At 34.8% G+C, this 13,877-nt stretch overlaps 1 long non-coding RNA gene across 1 annotated transcript; it reads right to left on the minus strand.

Moving 5' to 3' along the window:
• Positions 1-538: 538 nt before the first annotated feature.
• On the minus strand, positions 539-5,534 carry LOC138816485 (uncharacterized). The gene is made up of 3 exons (XR_011368673.1): positions 5,419-5,534; positions 1,625-1,838; positions 539-604 (listed from the first exon to the last, which is right to left on the minus strand). It is a non-coding gene; the product is annotated as an uncharacterized lncRNA (long non-coding RNA).
• Between the last annotated feature and the right edge of the window lie 8,343 nt (positions 5,535-13,877).

Consider the following 13,877-nt stretch of genomic DNA (forward strand, 5'->3'; position numbering starts at 1 on the left):
ATTCCTAAACTGCCTCGTTGAATGGCAATTTCTTTTTACCTCTATTAAGATAATAAAAATATTCCACAAAGTTTAAAAAAAAACCTGAAAAACTGAGAGAATTTTTATTTGTCTCTTTTATTATGACCACAAACTATTCTATTGGAAATCTCTACAATGAGTAAAAAAAGAATAAAATCTATACTACAGCCAAGTGTGGATGGCTCCTGCCTGTAATCTACTCAGAAGGTTTAATCTGAGGATCAAAGTTTGAAGCCAGATGAGGTAGAAAGTACTTGAGATGGTCATCTCTAATTTACCCCAAAAGCTGGAAGTAGAGCTGTGGTGAAAGAGCCAAAGTGCAAGATTTGAACAAACAAAGCTCAGAAATAGCACCCAGGTCGTAAATTTAAACACATATGCGCATGTGTGGTGGGGGCGGGGGGGGGGGGGGGAAGGGGCGTGTGCATACACACCCCACACACATATAATGCAAGACCTTTATACTCACTGTTTTGACATTTCTTTGCTTTCTTTTATTTACTGATGATTTTTGCCTTGCTTCACTCAGCTTTTCAAATAAATCTAAACATACAGGGCATCTCTCTCCAAGAAGCTTGAGCAACTGAATATAAGAATGAACAATAGTGAGATCATATGTTAAAATAGAACCTATAATCATTAATGATTTGCTCAGTAAACTAAACCCCAATTTTTATGGCCTTTGGATAAAATAGTCAAGATTTGATTAATGACTTACGTCTGCCATGAGTTCTGTCCCTATTTCCAGCTTAGAACCAATTAGAGAAAAAGCCTAATGTCTTTCTTTTAACTAATTACTCAGGGTACTCTACCTGGAGTTAGTCTATTTTTAGCTTGAATGGGTGAACAGTTTCAATCAGAGAATATCTGATGCCTTCCCTTTTTATCAACCTATACAGCTTTTTCAATCCCAGATTTTACCAGATGCAAGTGGTGTTGGCTTATTCTTCTCTCTAACCATTACTGATAAGAAAGATTTTGCTTATTCCTATTGGGGTGGTCATTCTTTATTTCCACATGATCAATATGAACTATAGTTCCAACCAAATGATGTGTGATGATCATGACCAAGAGAAAGTGCACCTGCCCATGGGAAAATAGCCAAGAGTCTTGGTAAAGAGGAAAAACATTGAAGGGACAAATCTGACTAGTAAAGCAAGTTAAAACGTTCTGATTTGTTTATTAATATGTGTAGGTTAAAAATTCCATTTAATTATAACCAATACTCATTTCTAATACTTATCTATTTATTTTGGCCAAAAATTCACTTCTTCATATAGTAGGAAGTTAAGATTTCTTACCAAAAGACATAGGGCAAATATAAAAAAATTGGTGACTATTTTATACATTATTTACCAATATTGTATTTTAATCTATTCTCAGATTATACCCTAGGAAAATGAAAATAGAAAATAATACCTGCAAATACTTATCTAGTTCTTAGCCCAAATGCAATTGTTTGGTTTATTTTAGTGTGTTTGTTTTTATATAAGATAGGGAATCTCATTTAATTCTTACAGGTACAATGTTGAGGAAATATTGTTATCCCCAATTTACTTATGAAAAAAAGCTGAAATAATTCATCAGGTCTCAAAGTACTGACCCTCAGTGAGAACACATGAGTCTCTAAACACACATCAAGGTTTCTCAATTTCCTCTCCGGTGTTGACCATTGGGACCTGTAATTCTTTACACTGGGTTGCAAGGATGTCACTTATTAGTTGCTTAGTGGTATCTCTGGTCTCTTCCCAATGGATTCCTCTTATGCTCTGTAGTCACAGCAATTAAAATGCCTCCAGACATTGTTCAATATCCTCCTGGAAAACACAAAATTACTCTTGGCTGAAAATCACTCCTGTAGATCAACTAATCTCACTTTAGATCAACTAATCTACCAAATAGGGTTTCATTAGCTAACCTAATTTTATACACTTGATCATTTCCAAATGCTGAGACAGTTTGTTTCTTGAAGCACGCAATCTAATAAAATACTAACAAATGTAGAGTTCTCTAGAACATACCACACATGGACTTCTCCATCCCTCCACATACCTTTAACCAAACTAATGAAGTTAGAATTGATTCAGTATCGCAGGAGGGATTTTCATTTACTTTAGTAATTGTTGTCTTTGGAGTTAATACGTTTAATAAGAAGGCTTTGAAAGTAAAAGGAAATTCTAACTGATAAACAAAACAACCTAATGATTTCCCTAGAAGGAATCTAATTTTTTTTTTTACAACTTATTAGGGATTGTTTCTGTGTTTGCAGATCCTATTATTTAGTCATAAAATTTTGCTCTCGTTCTTCCAGACATCTCACCAACCTCAACCTACATTTACTATTCTGTCTCTATCTCTGTCTCTCTTCTCTCTCTCTCTCTTTGTATTTTACCACGTCTCTTTCTGTATCTCTCTGTTTTCTCTCTGTGCCCCCCCACTCTCTCTCTCCTCTCTTCTCTCTCTTGCCTTTGTAGCTCCCTGCCAGTGCAGCTGTCCCACACAGCCTTTGATGCTCCTCTGTTATCTTTGGCATGAGCTCACAAGCTCCACTGGGCTGAAATTGGAGCTCTTCCATCCCATCTCCTTTCTTTTGTTCTGCAATATGGTTATCCTGGAGGCCACTCAGCTGCCTCCCAACATTAGAGTAGGCTATAAGAACAGGGAATAGACTCTCTGAAGCCAGAGCTAAGCGGCTGAGCATCTTATAATAGTGAACACGTTTGTTGTAGTTATTTTTTTCTCAAACCTATACAGGAGGTGTTTTGAAATGAATTTCAGTAGCTCTCACGTTTGTTTTCATTTTTTTGCTTTGTTTTGTTTTTTTTTTCTCTCTCTCTCAACAAGCTGTGGTATCTGGCAGTGTTTTTCAAGAAAGTACTTATCATTGGAAATCAGACTAAGCTGAAATTATTCTGATTTCATTGTATTGCAGACTTGAAGCAACATATTTTCCAAATTCCATGGGGTGCACCAAATATTTTTCAACTGTCTTGTAAAATTAAGCTGAATAAAAGTATATACACTACCTGAAATAATAAATTTCTGTAAACTATTTAAACACCACTTTATGCATACTTAATCTTTTGAAGAACTAATTTTTTACTTATAGTGACATAGAAAGAAGTACATATTAAATCTGAACTCTGGACAAATTCTTCAATAAGGAAAATAGCCTACTTTTATGGTTGACAGGGGGAGCATCCAAGATCATGTACCAAGCTTGGCCCTAACCCTGACTCAGGATTGATTTTGAATGCTTTGGAAGCCTAGAAATGTTAACAATATTAACTGTTCCAGATCTACATTATAGCAAGAAGTTCCTATGGAGAAAAATGTAATTTTAAGCATACAGTGATTTTTTCCTGCATAAACATGAGGAGGTAAGAACCCAAAGCTTTTCTTTAGAATACTGCTGTACAAAAGATTTTTATCTGGTTCATTCTTGTTTGGTGTTATTCTGTGCAGAAAACCCGGTGCTACACTTAGTCCCATTTGCTTATCCCACTATGCAGCCACCTGCACACTGATTATTTCTTTTTAAAGCAAGAGTAAAATCTCCACTTCTCTCCCTTCTCTAGGCAGCCTCAGCATAAAAGCAGCTCCTACAATGCTGTTTTGTGAGAATAGATCCCATTAACAACAACAACACTTAGATTTATATAGGGCCTTATCACACATACAGCAAAGCAACTCTAGGCATTTTCTAAAATGGAAAGAATTTCTTTTAAGGCCTCCAAAAATCCTTATTAAACAACTATAGCAACAAAAACTAACTTAAGGATGTGAACCAATAAGGGAGAAAACATGCTCGTCTTACTCTAAATTAAAGTGAGACAGACTTTAAATTGAGTTGTCCACTACATTGTTTTGCAAACAGATAACAATGGCAGTTGCAGGCCATTGAGAAAGACACCATTATTTAGAAAATACATCCAAATTTAAAGGCCTGTTTGCTTTAATTAAAGTGTTTTGTGCCATGTAGCATTTCTTTAGAAATATTTTTAGAAATTCTGAGTTATTGCTGTTATGTACTATGATCCTGTTTTCCAAGTCAGATTTAAGGTAGAATATTGCTCTTTATTTTCTGCAGGACTAAAATTTTTTTCAGTTGGTTGGCCTTCATAAATTCACTTTTGAAAAATATCCTTTGTAATGATACCTAAATTCAGTGGTTATAAGTCACAAAATGAATTCATGAATATTGAAATTTATAATTTCAAAAGTAAGTAATTTGATTTTTAAATTATGTTTCTCAATTCACAATGATTAAAGTTATAAGTGCTCTAGAAAATAAATATAATAATCTAGTAATTATAATGATATTTCTTTCTTGATTTGGTAAATTATATCATGGATAGGATTAAGCTTTCAATATCTAAGTGAACTTTAATTTTACAGAAATGTTTCTTTTTAATATTAAAAAGAATGATGTTTAGGGTTAGACAAATTTAATTGAACATCTAATTTATTTATGAATTGTCCTTGAAAATTGTGTAACATATGAGACTTACCTTTGTTAGTGTATAAAATACAAGAAATGACATTGCAAGAAAAATTTGAAATACTATATTGAAAGCACTTGGCATAATATTAGAGGTTGATTGGGGTTTTAAGTAAAATGATGATCAATGATGAATGTGAAAAATAAGACAATTGACTTGAAATGTCACCTCCCAATAAGCCCAAATAGTTAATTGGGAGACCTCGGGAACCCACGGAACAACTTTTTTATTTTGAGAAGTATATTCTGAAGTTACGATCTAAACTCTTATTTTGTATAATAAAAATATGGCGCAGTTGGGTTTTAAGGCTCCTGTTATCTTAGCTACTCAAGAGACTGAGAGCTGAGGATTGCAGTTCAGTTTGAAACTTGTATAGGCAGGAAAGTCCATGAGCCTCTTTTATTTTATTGTTGTTTTTCTTGGTGGTATTTGTAAGAAATGAGAGGCAAGCGAGACTGACCAATACAAGCTCAAGGCTTTACTGGGGGACAGACCTGTCAGGCTGCTCCAAGCAGGAATAGAAGCAGCAGTCATGGACAGGTGTAGGATGAATTTAAGCAAAATTTTAAGAGGCAGTCACATAAGTCACATGGGCAGTCACATGGGTCATATTACAGAGACTATGGGGATTTGAGGGTAGCATCAGTTTCGAGAATAGGTGTTATGAAGGTGTTACATGGACTATAGGAATTGGGGTAGAGTCACATTCCAAGAATGTAAGGAGACTATTGCAACTGGGGTGGAAATTTATATGTCACACTGGAAAAACAGTATTGGGAAATAGTAACATTTTGTAGCTAGGTGGATATGGCGGGTACTTATCCCCGAACATGTTTTATACACTTATTTTTCCCCCTATGAACAGGAATTCTTTTGTGTATATGTAGATACTTGCATGATAAACCGTAGTCGATGTTTGGTTCCTCAAAAGGTCTTGCTGCTGTCAGGTATAGGCCCCACACCCATCATGACTGAATTAAACATATCTCACATGTAAAGAAACATGAGACATTTGACCTTGTTCTTCTATGAGAGAGTTATTGATGGTGGTGCTGACCCCTTCCTGGAGTTTAGGAAGTGACGCATAGCTGGATGGAATAGACTACCCGATACTGCAAAATTCTTTCCATTCTGAAGAATGGCCTACTCGTTCTCCTCAGTCACCTGTCACTTTCTCATTGACTCCATCCATACATCGGTACAATCGAGGTTGTGACGAAGTATTCCTCCACTTGAAGTTGGACCGCTGTTCCTTGTTCTGTTTGTATTGCTCTAAGTCGTATTCATGGCTTGAATACGTGTGTGTTTTTGGATTGGAACCTTGCAATAAGCCTGCGTGGAGGCCGCGCGGTCTGTACAGCCTAGATTTACGGTTGAGGAAGCAAAGCTCTGATGAAGTTCTTTGCCCTCGAATCTGGGTGAGTGGCTTTGAGTATTAGAACACGAATATTTTGCTCTATATCTAGAGCTGGCTCTTAGTGGTTATGTACATATCGACAAATATTAATTTTTTCAACAAATTTAAAAAAAGTATGTGCAAAACAAAATAAAACAAAACAAAACAAAAATAACGAGCAAAAACAAGGCTGGAGACATAGCTCCAGTGGAAGGAAGGGTTGCCAGCCTAGTCCCTGATTTTAAATCCCAGTATTGACTAAAGTATTTATTAAAAATTTAATCATAAGGAAAATGCGATATGGAGAAGTATCTTAGTATATGTAACTTCAGAAACTTTTATAGACTTTTTTTCTCCTCTGTTCAACAGACACTAAAATTGAATCTCAGGAGAGGAAGATTATTGTCTTACTTTTTCTTTTATTCACATATAAGATCTTGGCAAATAACTGACTGTTTGCCTCGATTAACCATATTTATGGGTGTTCTCACTCATTACATTATTATACTATAACCAAGGCACTATCTTTTTATTGTGTAGTCAATTTTAAATGTGCTTCTAATACCCATGAGAGCACTTACAACCCTATGAGTAACACATTGCTCTCACTATGGGCTTGGAAATACAGAAGCAGTTCATGTACCTGAACAAGGAAATATTACTGCTGCTTCTTACAAATCTTTCTTAAATCGTGTCCCTTTACTTTGTAGAATCTTTCATAAACAACTTCTTTTCAAATGCAAAAACATGCAGCTACTCATACTCTATTATGGATTCACTCCTATTTCAAATTTTCTGAAAACAAGAATATATACTTTTTCTATCAATTTTCATTTTCCATATCAATGAAATTAACTTCAATCTCAATTCATACCTGGTAGTATTGATCTAAGAGGTCCACAAATTCTATCCTAACCTTTTCTGTAGTGTGTGTGTGTGTGTGTGTGTGTGTGTGTGTGTGTGTGTGTGTGTGTTTATGTATATGTGCAAGCATGTGCCAGTCCTGGGGATTGAACTCTTGCCCTGGGTACTGTCCCTGACCTTCAGTGTTTAAAATTAATGCTTTACCACTTGAGGCAAAGCTCCACTTTTTGGTGGACAATTGGAAATAAGAGTCTCATGGACTTCTCTTCCTAGGCTGGCTTTGAACATTGTTTCTTAGATTTCAGCTGCCTCAGTAGATAGAATTATAGGCTTGCTCCTGTAACTTTTTAAATATAGTTGTCACATGACTTCTAGCTCCTCTTATTCCACCTAGAATGATCTCATGTTATCTACTTCTTTTTCTTATTTCTTGCACCCTAAATATTTACAATTGTCATTTTTCATGTTTCCTTTTCCCTTTTCTAACTTTCCATATTTTCCTGTAAAAACTTTTCTACTCCAGTAGATTCTCTCTAACTATGCATTACAATTTTTCTACCTACCTATCTGAACATTTATATGCTAGACATACCACAATCCACAATTCTCTTTATATAATACCAATTTTCTCAAAATATTTCTATTTCCATTCCATGGTTATTCAAACTGATTAATCCAAGTCTGATTCGTACTTCCTAAATGTCTTCTCAATCTAACTCTTCCTCCATAATCAACTAGCCATTGACTAATATTGCCACATTATGTATTCCTTTTCTTTATTAGTGACCACTTAGATGCTAGAATTGTCTGGATGTCAGCCCCTTGTAGACCACTTCTCATTGACACTTGAAGCTTTCCCACAGGGCCTCTCAATCATCAATAGATATAACTACTATGCTCACACACTTATTTGTTACTCCTTTCATTAAGATAATTAACATCTTTGCAAGCCTGTAGCCATTAAATGTGTATAAAGAAACCATTCATACTCTGTCCAGATGATTCTTCTTTTATTGTTCCTTGCTATTCTTAATAAATCTCTAGTCTCACTGAATTTGTAGGTCTTTCCCAATTTTGGCCACTTTCTTTCCAGATTTTGTGTTATCTACAATATGTGTCTGTATCTTTGGCTAATGAGTGAAATACTCAAACTTACAAACTGAGCTTAATTATAATTTCCTTTATTATATTCTTTCTAATATCTATAACATTGTTATACTTCCCTTTTGGAGTATAATTTATTAGAATATTTACATTTTCATTATTTTTTATTAGTGATTTTTTTTTATTGATGTGTTTTTCTCCCATAGTGTAATGCAAAACCCTTGCAAACAAGTGCTGTGTCTCAGCCATTTTCAGTCATGTTGAAGAGCTTACTGTGAGGTACATAAACATTCTCTATAAATGTTCTTAGTAAACAAGTTAAGTGTTTTATATAAAAATATTACTTTATAACAGTGTGTGTGTCTGTGTGTGTGTGTTAGGTGTGTATGTCAGTTTGTGGGCTTGAACTGTGTCTGAGAGCTATCATAAGCTTTTTTTTGCTCAAGGCTAGTGCCTTTTTTTTTTTTTTTTGCCAGTCAGAGTTCAGGCCCTCTGGGCCTGGGCGCTTCCCTCAGCTCTTCAGCTCAAGGCCAGTGCTCTACCACTGGGGCCACAGCGCCACTTCTGGCTTTTTCTGCTTATGTGGTGCTGAGGAATCAAACCCAGGGCCTCATGCATGTGAGGCAAGCACTCTACCACTGAGCCACCTTCCCAGCCCAAGGCTAGTGTTTTATCACAGCTCTATTTTTGGATTTTGGTGGTTAATTGGAGATAAAATGTCTTTGACTTTGCTGTCTGTGATAGTTTTGAACCACAATCCTCAGATCTCAGATTCCAGAATAGCTAGGATTATAGGTAAGAGCCACTGATGCCTAGAAATGTGATTATTATTATTATTATTATTTTGTAAACTTTAGCTCTTTTTACAGGTAGAAAGACAAGGCTTGCAAAAAATATACTTAAGAAAAAGTCATGTTATACAAACCAACACTCATGATGGAAAGGAGTCTCAAATAATAAATAAAAACATTTAAAAATACTTTTAAATGAATAAATGAGTCCTTAGGATTACAGACTTGAACCATAGTTGCATAATTAAAACAACTGAGAAATCATGCATTCATTCATTAAAAAATCACAGGTGTCCAACTAATCCAAGATAAAATTGATACATAAATAGTATTACAACCATCAAAGCATTCCTTTTTTGAATGTCCCTCTCCCCAAATTTCTAGGATCTATGATTTATTTTATGTATTTATGTATTTATTTATTTCCTTGTCATGGCCTTGAACTCAGAGCCTGGGTGCTGTCCCTGAGTCTTTTTTTGCTCAAGAGTAGTGCTCTACCACCTGAGCCACAGTTGCCACTTCCAGATTTTTCTGAGTAGTTTATTGGAGATAAAAGTCTCATGGATTTTTCTGTCTGGGCTAGCTTTGAACCATGATTCTCAGATCTCAGCCTCTTGAGTAGCTTGAATTACAGGGATGAGCCATTGGTGATCATTTGTTTAAACTAGAGAATTTCACTAAATGCTCAAGTAAAAATTCATACAAATTTATAAATTTTTCAGAGAGAGAGAGGAGAGAACACATACATCCACATTTTCACAAAAGGTCAACAAGTTGTGGTAAAAAGGCTTTTGTGGCTAAATTGATGTATATAATCTTGGGCTCACAGGGACTGCAGATTACTAATTAATTTCTAATGTGTCATCAATATGTGAAGATGGTTCTGGAGGCAACTGGGCTTTAAGTTGGTGAACTCGGTAAGTATAGTGCTCTCTCAATGTGGATAGGTGTCATCCAATCCACTGAGGAATTAAGTAAAAGTAAATGGGAAGAAGAGAACTAACTCTTGTTTACTTTCTGCCTACTTGAATTGAGGTGTACCTCCTCCTTTGTGATCCTTAGGCTGAAATTTAGACCATCAAAATCTCATTGTTCTCAGGCTTTCAGATATAAACTACAGAATAATATCAGCTTCCTGGTCCTGTGCTTGCGGAAATAGATGGTAGTTTTCTCATCCACCACAATTCCTTGAACTGATTTTTTCATTATCAATCTCTATATAGACTCATAAATAAAATAAATAGATAGATGATAGACTAGGATAGACTTTTAAGGACTCTAACATAATTTTCTTTTGTTTAAATAAGTTTTTTATTGTGAAAATACTGTACAAAGGGGTTACAATTACATGAGCGAGGTAAGAAGTACATTTCTTATCAAGCATTGTTGTCTCCTCTTGTTTTTCCCCTACCATCCCTTCCCTCCCATCTCTACAACTACACTCCCCTTTCCCCCGCCTCCTGCCTAAATTGTAAAGTTCGATTTTTGACATAGCATCTTGTACATCTCATTGTTGCAATGGGTCAACCTGTATACCAATTTAAACAATTTCTTTTTTCCCTTCCCCTCCCCAAATTATACCAACATCAAATACAGTGAAAATGGGTTATACCGTGGGGGAGGGACATACAAAGCAACAAAATAATCATGTGGTACCTTATCATATGTCTAACATAATTTTCAAAAGCAAATTTGCTTCTATGTGTTTATTTCTACATCATCAGATTCTCTACAATGTATTTTATATTAAGAAACATAAATAACAATTTCCTTTATTACCAAGGCATCTCAGCAGGAACAATCTCATAAACATTTTCATAAATATTTTCTCCTCACACCAACAATACATTATATATATGTATGAAAATATCATAATGAAATGCATTAAATTTTTACAACTAATAACTACCAATACAAGAATCAATAGAAGAGTCTTCACTGCCAAATGCCCCTTCATTTCAAAACCTACTCAGTTTATATGTGTTCTGCCACAGAACAATGATGATTCATGACATTCTCTATGTTGACAAAACTAATGAACAGTTTTGTCTACTCCTTCCAGATGTAATTGTCATTCATCACATGTGTCAATGTTTTCCATGAAGTATGTGGGATTTTCTGTGAACAATGTGTGGTCAACTTCTATTTCCTGTTGTAAGTCTCCACCACTATCTTCCCTCTTCTGTATTCAAACTTACAATGTTGGGGTATCCCAGGGGTTAGTCTCTATGAGTAAAATATTCATTGTGATGTTGCAGAAAGAAAGAGGGAAAGAGGAGAATTATATGCAACCATTTCTCCACATATCTTCCTCACATGACTGTAAATATGAAATGAAGTAGTGATATAGGAATAAAATATAAACTAATGAAAAACAATACTTAAAATGAAAACAATTGAATATTTGATTTACTCTGTTTATATATATTTCATGCATTCTTTAGGGTAGAAGGATTTTTTTCCCCACTATGCTTACAGCTCCTTCTCAGAAGTTCTTTCAAGTCAGTTAAAAAGTACCAAGTTATACTTGTTTTAGAGTAACTTAAATTGATTTCTTGAGTAACTTTATTATGCTCACAGATTTTCAAGACATATATCTTCAAATCTATTAGCACTGGCATAAAGCTATTATGTACTTAAGCTGTTTCAATATTAGACAGTAGGTATATGGCAAAGCTTTGTCTTAGAATGTTTAAAGCTCTAAAAATGCATGCTAAAAATTCAGCATCTAATTAAAGAGCCTTTGTTGTATTGTCATCATTTCTTCAATGCATTTTATCTCTTGCCAAATTTTATGTTTTTGCTAGTAGATACTCTTACTACCACACCTCCAAGGTATGTATGACTCGGTATTGACATGATGTTTGTCACTTGACAAGTAATTTTCTGTATTGTTTTCTAAGCTGTTTATAATCAGTTTGTAAATGTGGGAAAAGGGGCCCAGAATAGGGAAAAAAATGTGAAGACCATGCTGAGGTCAAAGCTCTGAATGAAAGGAGAGGGAGTTGATGCTGGAACATGATGAAAAGCCAAGGAAAAAGAATGGGGTATTTGCTGTGTCTGGGCCAAGCCTCAGCAACCAGCTCTGTTGGAAAGCTTGAATCAGCAGCCTCATGGACCTAAATTAAACATTTTGCTAATATATAATTCTCTTCATTTTATCTAATTTTACGCGGGTATTAAGCAAATCAGATGTGGGCAAACCTTTTGCCAAATTAGTGAGTAACTTTGAATAACAAGAAAAATGATCATTTACAATATTCATTGAATCTTGTTAACATGAATTATACTGAATGAAGACCTGCAGCAAGATTTATTAAAAATTCAAATTTTTGAAAATTACAGCAAGGGTTTGGCTATTGATACATTGTTGGGGAGGTAAAAATAAAAGACATTTTCAACATTGCAAATTTCCTTTGTTAATCATCTGTATTGGGGAGAAGAATAAAGATCCAAATGTTTCTTCCATTTGGTAAAAGATTTACTAAATGATTGAGGCAGTGTTTTGCAGTATTTTTCTTTTATGGCATATGTAATTTCCACTGAAACTCTAGCACTTCAGAGATGCTTGCAATCTGAAAGATACCTCTATTTTCAGAAAGTGAATAGGACATTATTATTATGGCTGCTTTGGATGTTTGAAAAATATTAAGCAAAGTCATAAATAAATATAAATTCTAAAGCCAAAAGTTATTTTTTGGCTTGCAGCTATTGGACATCATGGATCGTTGTATATTTTTGTTTTGTTTAGCCCAATTGTATTTGCAACTTCCTAGTCTAGTAAACAACGAATTCTCCCAGCGATGTTCACAGTAAGTGAAACCACTTGCTCTTGCCTATTCAGCATCTCTTTTAATTTGTAAGCAGTTCCATAAATCTTTCCTGCCTTCTAGGGACATAAAGACTCCTATGATGAAGTGGCCAGCATGGTGGCTTAATAAGCCCAGAGCTCGGTTTTCCCTCTACAGATTGTAGGGACCACTGGCTTACTCCTGGCAAAGTAGATCAGATTTTGATTTCCAGCCAGGATAATTAGCACACTTTAGGATCTCAATACACAAAGCAGAATAGTCAGCACTAGAAAAGATGTCTTGGGAGGGTTTTCTGAGTTATAGAAGAGAAAAAAGAAATGGGCAGCTGCAACACATCTTTGGAAATCTATTGACAGAAATCTACTAAATTTATTTCTGTCTTGAGAAGGGTTATATACATCAACACTCAAAGATAGAAATCATTGTCCTTAATACCTGTTTACAAATGCATTTTAAAAACAGTATTAAATGAGGAGCTAGGGAATTTCTAAAATTTTCTGCAAAGAAATTTTCCAATGTGAAAGTCCTATTTCCTATAATATAAATATCAATAATAATGTAGAAAAAATTTAGTTTAAGTAATTTTTCTGTCAGTCGGTCAGATTCACATATTTCAAATAGGCAAAATAACAAGCTGTCCTAAAATAAGTTTAGAAGTGAAGCTGATTTGCCTGAATTTCAATGTACTTATTATCAATGTATCATAAAGGCTTCTTTGTCTGTTGTTCTTGAAGCAGAGCCTTGGAACCTTGACAAGTTTAATAAAATGATTTGGAATTCTCTAGAGAATCTGAGATTGAAATTTCACATGAGAGGAAATTCTCTAGAAAAAATTAAAACATTTATTCTTTCAATAGTTCTTTCCAACCCAAGTGTTCTCTGAGACAGATAAATCAAAATTGTGTGAGTCAAATCTATTTTCTTTTTTTAATTATTATTTTATTTTCACAGTCGATACTTCCATTGGTCAGTAGTAAGGTTTGGACTCAGGAACTTTTGTGCCTTTATCCTGCATTTTTGGTTGGTATTCTACCACATGAGCAATGCCTCCAGCTTGGCATTTTGTGAATTATTTTGGAGGTGAGGTCTCACACACTTTTTCTGCACAGATTGGCTTCCAAATGTGATCCTCTGGATCTCAGCTTTTAGGCTTGAGCTTAAAATTACACTTAAAAAATAAGTCTTTTAGGATTCACTACATCATTAAAATTTTTTCCATATACTCTCTACATAAACACAGTCTCTTTTTATCTCTCCACAGTCATACATTCTTTTTTGGTGGGTGGGGGAGGTGAAGGAAGGGTTGTTTTATTTTACATTTAATGGAATTGCATGGACACATTATCACCACTCCAAATCTAGTGTTGATACTGGCTTCCCTTCCAGT

This window comes from Dipodomys merriami, unplaced genomic scaffold, assembly GCF_024711535.1.
Source record: "Dipodomys merriami isolate MVZ:Mamm:240054 unplaced genomic scaffold, mDipMer1.0.p SCAF_7, whole genome shotgun sequence".
Taxonomy (NCBI): domain Eukaryota; kingdom Metazoa; phylum Chordata; class Mammalia; order Rodentia; family Heteromyidae; genus Dipodomys; species Dipodomys merriami.